Raw genomic sequence first — 10,634 nt, 5'->3', positions numbered from 1 at the left:
CTGTTGTCTCACAGTACCTCATTGCTCCTCCTTCTCACTGTTGTCTCACAGTACCTCATTGCTCCTCCTTCTCACTGTTGTCTCACAGTACCTCATTGCTCCTCCTTCTCACTGTTGCTTCCTCTCAAAATCACCTCCACCCGCTCCCAATCATTCCGCTTGTCTCTCCCAATCACTTTCCCTCCTTCTCTCATCATTGTTCCACCCTCTCCCTCCCTCTCCCGGTTACTCTCCCTCTATCTCCCTCTCACCCCCTCTTCCGGTCTCTCTCTATCCTCCGATCACCGTCCCTCCCTCTCATTCTCCCTCCTCTCCCAATCACTGGTCCTCCCTCGCCCTCTCACAGTCCCTCCCCCTTCCGATTATGTCCCTTCCCTCTCACTCACCCTCCCTCTCACTCACCCTCCCTCTCTGAATCACTGTCCCTCCCTTTACTTCTCCCTGTCCTCCCTCTCCCAATCACTCTCCCTCTCTGGACCACAATCCCTTACTCTCCCTCTCACTCTCTCTCCCTCTCCGGATCACTGCCTCTCCCTCTCCAGATCTCTGTCCCCCTCCCTCCCTCTCACTCTCCCTCCATCTCACTCTCCCTCTCCCTCCCTCTCACTGTCCCTCCCTCCCCAAATCACCATGCAGATTCCAGTTGTACATTGCTTGCATGTGACGTCAATCGTTTGGGTGTCCGAAGGTTCTCCGAGTCTCCTGTTGATGAAATTCATTTTAATTCTGTTCCTCCATAACAATAAATCATTGTCAAACTTTTCAGGCAAAGTATTGGACTCCTCTCTCCATAACACCCACTTACATACTAGAAATATTAAAATTGCTTCATAAATATTCAGTCCTAGAAAATGATATTTCACCATGCCAAATCAAGTGAGTAAATTATTCATTTGCCGCAGAACAATTCAGACTGCTTCCTGAATAACTGAGGGAAAAGTCAGTTTATTTCATTTTAATGGCTGATTTTGAAATAGGAATATTTCCATGAATTTCCTACATGTGAACAATTGATGAACATTAATGTAGGGATTATGACAACTGAGCACGTTGGATATTAAACATTGAGTGCACTCTTTACAAAATAGGAGAAATTGACTTGGAAATGAAAGGTAGAATTATACACTCCCCTCAGGTGGGGACAAAGTGGGTGCATAATTGGCTGCAGTGGCGCTAAGTGGAAAGTTCAGCAGCTCTCACTGCCTGGGCTGGAGATGTGCAAGGTGGTGGGAAGGTGAGGGACTGGTTCTCCCTTTCTGGGTCACTTGGGTGCATCAGAGTGCCCACTCTCCCTAGATCTTCTCTCTAGGGCCAGCACGGTGGCACAGTGGGTAGCACTGCAGCCTCACGGCACCGAGGCCCCAGGTTCGATCGCGGCTCTGGGTCACTATCCGTGTGGAGTTTGCACATTCTCCCCGTGTTTGCGTGGGTTTCGCCCCCACAACCCAAAAGATGTGCAGGATAGGTGGATTGGCCATGCTAAATTGTCCTTAATTGGAAAAAAATTAATTGGATACCCTCAATTTATTTTTAAAAATCTTCTCTCTCCCACCACCCATTCCCGAGTTTCCCCTCCATCCCGATCTGTCCACCTCAGCTCCAACCACCTCTCGCCCCACACCACCAACCTTCCCTCGGCAAGACCTATTGGACCTGGCCCACTGAAATCCCCACCCCATCACCCTCCAACTTTCCTACCCATCTGGCTCCAGTGAGGATCGCCATTGGAGACTGGATACAATTCCAGCAGTGGCCACCACTCTCCATGGCGCTGCTGGGAGCAGAGAGTTGCCAGCCATTTAATTAGACGATTGCACTTGAAGGCGGGGCTTCCTCTCCCAATGGGGTGGGAAGTCAACCTCAGGTCAATTAACGCCCCACTGAGCAGGGGTTGGAATGCCACCAGTGTGTATTCCTGGGAACTGGGACAGCCAGGCGCAAAGTAGAATTCTGCCCCAAGAATTGATGACAATTCTTCTCCTTTTAAGTTTCAAATTCTATTATATCTGCCAGATTTTCTGTTGCTAACCAAACATTCAAGTTTTTCAAATTGATTGAAAAAATATTTATCTACTTCTGTTTTCTTGTCAGGTTGCACAAACGGTTAAACGTTACTGCCATTGAAGGGTGACACATGGGTTTGTGTTTCTGGCACTTGGTGTTATCTTGGTCTTTTTTATGTCAATTGAGGAAGATCCCCAAAGTGTTGATTCTGGACTATTTTCCTCTCCACAATTTGTTAGCATGTATCACCAGTGTTATTTGCATCTGGCATCATTTCTTTCACAATTTGTATATCACTATTGGCCCCAAAATGAATACTAAAATATACATTCACAAGTTGCAGGGGTTGCTAATTTATGTTTGTTAATGATATGTATGTGGCATAAAATTGGTAAAATTGGAGGGAGCAGTAAAGAGAGCAGACTGCGCACAAATTTCATTTGATTCACAATGGGATGCTCCAGAACACTGGTTCAGTGATTAATACAATAAAGTCCTGCTGTTATGGGGTTACGTTCCCCCAGAACCCCGCAAATGGTGAAATCGCAAACGATGAACATGTCTTTCAATGGGAGTCAATTAGATAGGTTCCCCAGCAATGTGAGGGCAGCATTGGTTTGTACAGTTGCTATGCAGCATTGTGGTATGCAACAGGCATGGGGGCGTGGGGGGGATAGCATCTGAGCTCAATGTTGTAACAACTAGACTGATCTGCTCTTTTAACATCCAAGACATAAACTGAAAATGTTGACAGAGATATTGCTCATATAATTTTTTTTAAAATATTTTTATTCACGGCATTTTCACATATATACACAAAATATCAGAAGAACAGAACACACACCCCCAAACCCCCTGCCATCCGACACCAACACCCCGCTACATCCCACCTTCCCCATTTTAACCTCCTTACCACCCTGACCCCACCCCCTCCTGCTGATCCCTCAATCCTCCTTGAAGAAATCAATAAATGGTTTCCACCTCTGGATGAACCCCTCTGTTGTAGCCACCTGGGGTGGCCACTGCCCAATACAAAATGGAAGATTGCAAGGAATGTAGGGAAAATGGACATGTTGGAAAGCAAGCAGCTTGCAGAGCAATTGTATATTTGGACTGCTGCAGAAACCAGTTTTGACTGCTGCAGAAACCAGACAGCACTGTGAAACGAAACCAGTTAACATACTAATGAGGCGATACCGGGCGATCCCCAGATACAATGGAAACAAGTTAAACACAGATCGATACATTGAATGGAAGGCCAGACCTTTCGGCGCCAGAGAAACCCAAAACAATAAGTCCCAAGAACCGCTCCAGTGACCGAGGAACTGCCCCATTATTGGGGGATTCAAACATATCGATTGGGAAGAGACCCAATCGATTCCAAGCAGGTAAGGGAGTCCGCCCAAAGGGGCGCGGATCCCCTGGGACCTATAAAAGACAGGTCCCACACATGGTTCAGTCTTCTGATCCAGCCCTCCAGCCCTTCTCTCTCTTTGACCAACACTCCTCCGTGGACCAGCACCTCGACCAGCTTTTGCCAAGAAGATCTCGAACGAGAGAGAGGAGAGGGTTCGGACAGCAGCCGCCAACAAGTAAGTGCCTCACAACGATTGCTACCAGAGATAGGCACTCCTGACCCCTTTTAACTTATACCAACCTGAAGTCTGCAGACCAGAGCAGAGCAAGAGGCCTTGTTCCCTGACCCAGCAGTTCCTTCGAGATAAGTATTAGTTTATTTAGCAACTCAGTTGTTTGGACTTACTAATTGGTGTATGGTTTTATTGCTTTGAACTTCACCTTGAAGCTTGTGGCGGTGTCTTAACGACACCTGGCGACTCCAGAGCTAAGTAACGAAACAGAGCCAAATTGAGTGTTAAGCACACTCACCCAGAATGACCAACACTGTCAACCCTTGAAGAGCGAACATGACCTTCTCCAGCACCAGGTCGCTCACCCACAATCCCGCTTTCGGCGGCCCTGAGTCCCGTCACCCTAGCAAAATCCATCTCCTGGCTACCAGGGAGGCAAAGGGCAGAACATTAGCCTATCTCACCCCCTGGACTCCTGAATCTTCCAACACGCCAAATATTGCCACCTCTGGACTGGGAACCACCTCCACACCCAGCACCTCGGACATCGGGTCCGTGAACCCCTGCCAGAGCCCTCTCAATCTCGGACACCCGAGAACATGTGGACGTAATTTGCATGCCCCCCCCATACCGCCCACACCTTTCCTCTAGCCCCGTAAAGAACCTACTCATCCTCGCCACCGTCGTATGAGCCCTGTGGACCACTTTAAACTGGATGAAGCTTAACCTCGCACATGATGAGGACGTGTTCACCCCCCGCAAAGCCGCCGCCTACATCTCGGCCCCACCTCCCCTCGTGACTCCTCCTCCCATTTACGCTTAATGCCCCCCACCAGGGCCCCCTCCCACGCCATCAGTTTCTTATAGATCTCCGACACCTTCCTCTCCCCTATTCCATCCTTCGACAGCATCTTGCCCGGCAACCCCAGGGGCAGCAGCCCAGGAAAGGATATCTCTCTCCTTACAAAGTCCGAACCTGCAGGTACCTAATGCCATTCTCCCTGGGCAACCCATTCACTTCCTCCAGGTCCTCCAGACCCATGAACTTGCCCCCTATAAACAAATCACCAAGCGCTCAACCCTGCCTGCCGCCATCCCTAAACCTCGCAACCTGCCTCGACGGCCCAGGGGGGCCTGGAGGGGGGGGGGGGCCTGGGGGGGGGGGCCTGAGGGGGGGGGCCTCAGGTGGGGGGGGGTCTGAGGGGGGGGGTCTGAGGGGGGGGGTCTGAGGGGGGGGTCTGAGGGGGGGGCCTGAGGGGGGGGGGGCCGAGGGGGGGGGGCGGGGGGGGAGCCGGATCCGAGGCGGGGGGCGGACCCGAGGCGGGGAGGGGCGGACCCGAGGCGGGGGGGGGCGGACCCGGGCGGGGGGGGCGGACCCGAGGGGGGGGGCGGACCCGAGAGGGGGGGGCGGATTCGAGAGGAGGGGGCGGACCCGAGGGGGGGGGCGGACCGAGGGGGCAGACCGCGGGGGAGGGCGGCCACCGCGCATGCGCTGGTTGGCACCGGCCCAACTGCGCATGCGCGGGACCTGAGTCTCTGGCGCCCCCTAGCACATGGCGCCCCGGGCGACTGCCCGAGTTGCCGGTGCCTTGAGCCGGCCCTGATGCTGCCCACCGGGTCCAAAGTATACAGTAACAGGTTGTACAATGAGACCGGGAGTCCCCCACATTCCTCATTTAAGAAAAAAAAACACGTATCACCCACCTCAAAACTGGCAGACAAACATAAAACTTAAAAACAGATCAATGCAAAATATTCTCATTTAAAAAATGACATTCCCTTTGACTCTGGATATTGTGCATTATCCCTCCTCTCACTCCCAGGTTTTACTGAATCAGATGTTGATGCATTTACATAGAAGGACAAATAAATTGCCGATCATCTCAAAACCGAGCGAAGCTGTAGTAGCAGCTCAGGACCGCGAGGTTCAGACATTGCCAAGTTAACCTTTCCGTTCGGGCTGCACTTCAGCTGCAGCCATTCCAGGCACGGCTTCTCACCCCTGTCAAAATGGTGCTTAAAAAGAGGTTTAAATGTGCACGGCCAGGACTGATGGAAGGAACCCACTTCCAGGGACCTCAACAGCATAACCCTGTTAAAAACGTGCCAAGGTCTCTGCTCCGTCATGGCTGCCACCTCCTCAGCATCAATCACCGACCACGCGTGGCCACTTCCATCCAGAATAGAATTAGTAAAATAGAATACATTTTATTTAGAATAAAGTACCTTTAATGAGAGAGGGGAAAGTAAACATTGATTAGCAAGCATTTGCTAATGTAATGGGTTATCATTGTGTGCAAAGGCTTTAGCGCAGGTAAGCAAACACATGAACAAGGATTTGGGCAGCGCGGTAGCATGGTGGTTAGCATAAATGCTTCACAGCTCCAGGGTCCCAGGTTCGATTCCCGGCTGGGTCACTGTCTGTGTGGAGTCTGCACGTCCTCCCCCTGTGTGCGTGGGTTTCCTCCGGGTGCTCCGGTTTCCTCACACAGTCCAAAGATGTGCGAGTTAGGTGGATTGGCCATGCTAAATTGCCCGTAGTGTCCTAATAAAAGTAAGGTTAAGGGGGGGGGTTGTTGGGTTACGGGTATAGGGTGGATACGTGGGTTTGAGTAGGGTGATCATGGCTCGGCACAACATTGAGGGCCGAAGGGCCTGTACTGTTCTATGATTCTGCAGAAGGCAGAGCTTTACTATGGTCAAATCTACTGTGTAACTATTATGTAAAATGCGAAAGGTTCAGGGAGCAACACTGTCCAGGCCGGACTGCTACAGGCAGAATCTCCACAGGCAGAAAATGTAGTGAAGGATTTGCTGCTGATTTTACTTTCAGACCTTTTTTTGGACAGAGGTATAATGCTGAACTGGAGCGACAACAGCTCTCAGTTCCTCAAATAACCACGTTTTAATCACTATCAGCATGTACAATGCAGCTAGCATATATTCTTGTAGAAACCAGACTGTGCAAATTTTTCTGGTGCTGCAGAGGATGGCATATGACGTGAGCTACTTGGATTAGTGCTGTTGGTGTCGGAAGGTGTGAACAGAGGAAATGCTTTATTGGTTTGCTGCTGAGTTTAAACTGTATTGGAACAGATAATGCCGTTATGGGAGAGTGGGGGAGAGATCGCTATTCTTCAATTGATAGAAGCCACACAGTGCAGAAGGAGGCCATTCAGCCTATCGAGTCTTCACTGACCCTCTGAAAGAGCAGCATACCTAGGCCCACTCTGCCACCCTATCCCTGTAACCCCATCTAACCTGCACATCCCTGGACACTAAGGGGCAATTTAGCATGGCAAATCCACCTAACCTGCACTTCTTTGGACTGTGGGAGGAAACCGGAGCACCTGGAGGAAACCCACGCAGACACAGGAGAAAGTCCAAACTCCACACAGACAGTGACCCAAGGTTGGAATTGAACCTGGGTCCCAGAAGCTGTCAGGCAGCAGTGCTAACCACTGTGCTACCATGACCCTTTTTAAATTCCTGATTTTTATTGAATTCAAAATTCATCATCTGCTGTGATGAGATTTGAACCCAGGGCATTATCTTGGGGTCTCTGGATTATTTGTCCAGTGACAATGCCACAACACCACTGTGCCCCTTGATGAATGGGATCATGAGTTCTTCTTCTCCAGAGCTGTTAGCCTCTCCAAGTTCATTGCGTGAAATAATGGGCTTGATTCTCCGGCCTTGTTACGCTCTCACTCAAGCGTAACGAGGCTGGTGAATAGCGGGAGAGGCCAAAAACGAGATCTGCGTCATGCACAGGTGAAATCGGGATCTCGACGTAGCGTGGCAAGAAACCAATAATCACCACTCAAGCCCCATTTCCATACAATTAACGAGACAACCCCTTATCCAACAGCCTCCCATCATTCAGTGGCCTCCCCAGCAAGTACTCATGCTGCCGCCGATTAGTTTTCCTTTTGAAAAACGTGAACCTGACGGAAGGGCTTCTGTGGGGAGCTGAGGAGGTGAGTAGTCACCTTTGCTCACAGGCAAAGAGCCTGGGGGCTGTGGGTTTACCACCCCAGAGCTCGGCAGGGGGTGGAGGACCCTCAGCTGGGGATGGGGTACCCTCCGCAGGAATGGGCCGCCATGTAGGGGGTGTGGGGGAGGCGCAAGGGGGGCATCCGGGCCGGGGGGGGGGGGGGGGGCAACCGCTCACGGCTCCACCATGCCAACCCTGAATTGTGTTTACCCATTTCTGAAGCAACACCTCTCCCTCTCCCTCTGCCTTGCCGACTAGCCATAACCCCACCGACTGCCAAGGCATCTGGCTGCGCGGCTGAAGGCTATTGCTGATAGGGAATTGGCAATCGTGGTCAGGTGAGCACTTCACAGATGCCAAGTGGATTCCCGTGGATGGGCGGGCCATGTAGCATGTGGGAGTCATTGCCTAGCATCCCAATTACACTGTATGCCTGGACACTGTGCTTGAACATTGCGGGAGGCAACACCACACACGCAGCAGCCAACATCTGAACACCCAGAGTATGGGACACAGCTCCTGGGACATGCCCACGGTCAGAGGGTGAGTGCCAGGGGGAGGGACGGTGTCTGGAGTGATGGGCAGAGTCCAGGGGGTCAGTCCACATTGCAGACGAAAGTGACAGGGGCATCATAACAGTTGTGCAAAAAGGAGTTTAATGTGCTGTACGATACCCCACTCCTGGTGATGCGCCCCATTACTGTGGTCCTCATCAGATTGTTCTCCAGATGCCTAACCACTAGTATTTCCTACCAAGGTGCGTGTATCTGCGCAGGTAGAGGGTGGGGACGACAGCTGTGCCGCGACCATGTTTGCATTCTCGGAGCTCTCCTCCGAGGTGTTTTCCTCAGAGTCAGGAGAGGGTGCCGCAAGGGATGAGCCGGTGCTGTCGGCTAGAGGACCTGCGAGAGACTGGACATGTGGTCAGTGGGATATATGGCTCAGTGAGTAAGGCAATCAGTACTCACGTTTGACAGGTCATGTGGGTGGAACCCAGTGGCTTCCCACCTCTGAGGCGTCCGCCAGGTTTGGGGGGTGGATGGACCTTTTGGGGGAAGGAGGCCGGGGGGAGTAGTTGGTGTCTACTCGCTCATGCTGCCCAGTGTAGGACATTGACCTTTTTCTGGCACTGAAGGCCAGTCCTTCTTGTCACATTCCCTGGGCTGGCAGCTGCTGCCACCTCAACCCAGGCAGCACTGGCAGCCTTGTGGCTCACCCACTGGGACCCTCGGGGGAACAGGACATCCCTCCTGACCTCCGCCGCGTGCAGGAGCCTCCTTAGGTCAGCATCCCCGAATCTTGGGGCCGGTCTCCTCGGTGCCATTGTTGCGAACTGGCTGAGCAAGTGAAGCTGAAGTTCTGTTAGCGGGGGGCTGGCGCGCGCGGTCCCAGCGAATCAGCTGGTGAGCCTTCATTTGTGGCGAGATGCCCGTGAGGCCTTGTTAAGTGGACCAATTAACGGTGAATTGCGTTGCCGGGCGCCAGGAAGCTTGCGGCAATTCCTGTCGTTACTACAATTAAAACATTTTCCAGAGAATTGTGCCCCTTTCAACATGCAGCGAAAATGTTCCAACGTTTCTTGTAGTTGGTCAAATTTTAAAACAGCTCATCACCAAGTGATAGAAGTAATAAAAGAAGCAATAAGTATTTGCCTTTGTTATAAAGTTTATAATTAAATCTAATAAAAATTTAACTTCCAACTATCATATTGAGAAATCTTTCATAGATAACATCAATGATTATGAACAAGACTGAAGTGACATTTTCACTAGCATTATGGAGCATTCCATAAAATATGCATCCTCAATGAGCCTCCTCCAGCTTCCCAAAGCTTGCTATGGACCTCATAGTATTGTGGCATGGTAGCACAAGGGTTAGCACTGTTGTTTCATAGCACCAGGGTCCCAGGTTCGATTCCCGCTTGAGTCATTATCTGTGCGGAGTCTGCTCATTCTCCCTGCATCTGTGTGGTTTCCTCCGGGTGCTCCGTTTTCTTCCCACAAGTCCCGAAAGACGTGCTGTTAGGTGAATTGGACATTCTGAATTCTCCCTCAGTGTACCTGAACAGGCTCCGGAATGTGGCGACTGGGGGATTTTCACAGTAACTTCATTATAGTGTTAATGTAACTTTATTGTGACAATAATAAAGATTATTATTATCAGCAGAGTTATTCAATGAATGCCAACCAGACTGAATCTAAGGAAGTTTCTGGTGGGAATTCCTGTAGGTTTGAAGTTTCCAAATTATTTTCTATTTGCAAACAACAGCAAATGGCACCATTATTTTTCCTATCTAGAATGTGCTCAGGCACTATTCCCATAAGCATTATGCTCTCGTATACCTCCCAACATATACCATAATTTGGTTGAGGGAGAGAGATGATGCAATTGCCAGTAGATTTGCTTAACGGTGTGCTGTTTAGTTTGCCTGCTATTCTCTTCAGCTGGTGCAGTTGGAGTGTGCAGGTGCTTATAGTGTGAAGCATTAGCTTGATGCCCCTTGTTGCATTGATTAGGGCCCAGGAAGAATAACAATAATCATGTTTTTTACTTCAGAACCTCTCCAAACAACTACATTCACCACATCTGCTAATTGATGGATATGTGAATATGTGGGCAGTATACTTTGTCCCATATAGTGCCGATTAATCCTGGGTAACAAATTAGTAGCCCATCAAATCTCCTGACATCTGCAGGTACCTTTCCATGACTATTGGATTTGAGGAATCTAAAGACCAGTAGGAACTACATTTGTATAATTTCTTATAAGTGATCTGGATAAATGCTAAAATCTAGTTTTAGTATACGGACCATCAGCAAGGGTATAATGAGATCTGCTGCTTTTGTAGCATAAGGGGCGGAATTCTCCGCTCCCGCGAAAAATCGGGAAGGCCATCGTGAACTCAGCCGAGTTTCACGACGGCCTCGGAGGCCGCTCCTCTCACCTTATTCACCCCCACTCGGGGGGCTAGGAGCGGCCCTCCGTAACTCTCGGCCGCCGTGCCTTGACGCTTGCGTCAAAGCGGCGTGCCGAGAATGACGCG

The sequence above is a fragment of the Scyliorhinus canicula genome, chromosome 6 (assembly GCF_902713615.1).
Source record: "Scyliorhinus canicula chromosome 6, sScyCan1.1, whole genome shotgun sequence".
NCBI lineage: Eukaryota > Metazoa > Chordata > Chondrichthyes > Carcharhiniformes > Scyliorhinidae > Scyliorhinus > Scyliorhinus canicula.
This window is presented reverse-complemented; position numbering follows the sequence as displayed.